Genomic DNA, 3,122 nt, shown 5'->3' on the forward strand with positions numbered 1-3,122 from the left:
AGCACGCACAGGCGTCAATAAATGGCTTGACTTGATACAGATTTTTTCGGCGTAAGCTGTATTAAGCCAGCTTTTCACCCTGACTTGACCTTTGTAAGTGTCCAATAATACTCAAATAAAATTTCCCGCGGCTAGGTACGAATGAATACACTTCATTTATTCGATTGGCTGATTTGAGTATAACACCAGAACATTGGAAACATATCCGCGTCTTTGTAACACTGTTTTTCTGCATGAAACAATTTTATCTCTTAATGAAAAGGCTCAATAGATAGAACAGTTTTACAATCAATTTTCGGCATAAATACAGTTTGTGCGTTCACCTTTTATTTTCAGAGAATTACCAGCGCAAAAGCGTTTATACTAAAGGCTATGTTGTCATATTTAGTACTTACTTGCATTGCATTTCAACCCGCGAGGTTTCGGGTCAAGTCGCGGCCATTTGTGAAAGTCAGAGTTTATATACAGTTCATCACCGGAGTTCGCAGAAGGGGTTGCGATCATTGTGTTACACCGGTCTTACTGACAATAACGTAGTGACTGTAATGCATTGCATTCCAATCCGCAAGGTATCAAGGTCAGTTTGCGGTCAGTTGCAGAAATCTTTATATAAACGCCGTCTCGTAAACTTTGTGCACTTGAAGTCTGTTTTGATCAGAGAGATACTAAATAAAGATATTCGGCGATATTATTGTGGTATGTCAATCATCGATTTTTAATATGGTTTCAACCATGATAAGGACCAATTTTGATAAAATTAACTAGAAATATTTATCCATTTAGACCAGTTTATTAAGCAAGAGCACAATAATTCACTATACTATAATTATGCAATTAAATAAGATTCGAGTATTGCCGGCTGACCTATATGCACTCGTTTATTTTCATGTTTCTTGTGTTTTTCTATTATGTAAATATAGATATCTAAGTAATAATATCACATAAAGCAAAATAAGCCACGAAATCTGGCGCAACACCCCGTAATTGATTTGCTTATGATGTAGCTAAGAACTGCGCAGAAAAAAGGCATCCGCTACTTTTTGATCTTTTGATCGTTCATAAACATCGACCACAATCAACGCCGTATATCTTTTTTAAAGATATTTCTTGTTTCATAATCGTTAAATACGTTAAAAGTAATTTTTTTGAGAGTTTCGGTTGACTATAATATTATTATAAAACGGTCTAATTTAAAAAGATATGGTTAAAGGTTTACAACACGTTTGAAAAAATGAAACTAAATATCTGATAATCGGATGTGCAATAAATGTAGCAAGCGTTGTTTGGGCTGTAATGTTGTATAGTTGTATAGCTGTACACATATAAGTATATTGGCATTTAATGCCTAGCCAATAAATGTATTGATTTCTTACAGATTTTTTATACACATATGCAGCACTTAAAAAGTCGCTTAAATGTTTGTATATACCTTCATACATCCTTTTAAATTAGATGTGGGCAAAAAATATATACATACGTCTGTAGTATGTGTTTATTTATTCGTTTATTACATTTAAACAAAAAGACAATATTAAAAGAATGAACGAAACAAATACTGCAGGTTAAACGATATTCAAGATCCTGAATACTATTTACACGCTGATAATGCGGATAATTGGATTACCGATAGCATTTCGATAAGAGACAAAAACATAAGCCACGCGCGCGAGGTAAGTTTCACAGTTTTTTAAGTTATATTCTATAGATTAGTTTGTCAGACAAGGCACATGGTTGAGTTGATCAATGGTGTATCCTTTTCTATTGGGAAGAACAAAAATCACGGACAAATGATAGATTCCCCCCCCCCCCCCCCCCCAAAAAAAAAAGAAAATTCGGTCCGAAAACAGCATGAACTGGATAAACAGTACACATTTCAACAAAATAAAAGAACTTTGAAATATTGCAAGAAAGTGTTTGCTATTTCAGCATATCGAGTTATCAATATGCTTTATATACTGACATTTTGATAGTATTCAATTAAATATAAACGAAGTTAGAGCATGCTTTAATAGGTGGTATTCATGAAGTTGCTTTGATTCCCGATAAAGGCCTCTTCGGTGACAGAGACTTTCAACAACCTTGGCACTCTGGTAACCGAGTTTTATCTTCTTCGTGAAATGCATTTATGTATATTATGGCTATTCTAACCAAAAATTATGAAGTACGAATGCATGTGCATAGTTAAGCGCGACACATTAGGAATCTATGCATAACTTCATTACAAACACACGTGCAATATAAACGATGGCGTTGTTCGTTTTCAATATTCACATAACTATCAATGTATAATATAAATATTATAATTGACATTTTAAAATAAGATTAAAATGCTTATTTCTGAAGAAATATATTTCAAGCGACGACCGGAAATAATTGTCTACATAATACACTTGTTTTTTAGTGATAACTTTAGATTCAGCGAGATGAAAATACAACGGCGTGTTTAATTTTACTTATGGCAGGGCTCAAAAGCGGGAGCGAAGGGGTCTTTAGGAGGCAGATATACGTCTTTATTCCTCATTAAATCCTATGTCGGTGCAGCTCATTTGAATTGCATCATCAGGACCAATACCAATGCGAAGTCACACACTTATTAAAGGGATCTTTTCACGCTTTGGTAAATTGACAAAATTGAAAAAAGTTGTTTCAGATTCGCACATTTTCGTTTTAGTTAAGATATTTGTGAGGAAACAGTAATACTGAACATTTACCATGGTCTAATATAGCCATTATATGCATCTTTTGACGATTTTAAAACCTAAAAATTATAAAGCGTTGCAACGCGAAACGATTGAATAATTTGGAGAGTTCTGTTTTTGTCGTCAAATTTTGTGAAACTACGAAAATTGCTTATATAAGGTATAAAATACGTCAAGTATGTGTACTCGGCGGAATAGCTCAGTAGGCTAAAGCGTTTTTACTTCAGGACTCTGGCAGGACTCCAGGGGTCACTGGTTCGAAACCTGCTCCGGGCAATGTTCTTTTCCTTTTTTTAATTTTATTCTTGATTTTTTACTGGAGCTTTTACGATCCAACGTTTACATTTATCAATATAAAGCATTTAATGAATAAGTTAAAAAATGCCAAAATCTGTGAAAAGGCCCCTTTAAGACAATAGAAAA

This window comes from Dreissena polymorpha, chromosome 3 (assembly GCF_020536995.1).
Source record: "Dreissena polymorpha isolate Duluth1 chromosome 3, UMN_Dpol_1.0, whole genome shotgun sequence".
In the NCBI taxonomy this organism is placed as follows: Eukaryota; Metazoa; Mollusca; class Bivalvia; order Myida; family Dreissenidae; genus Dreissena; species Dreissena polymorpha.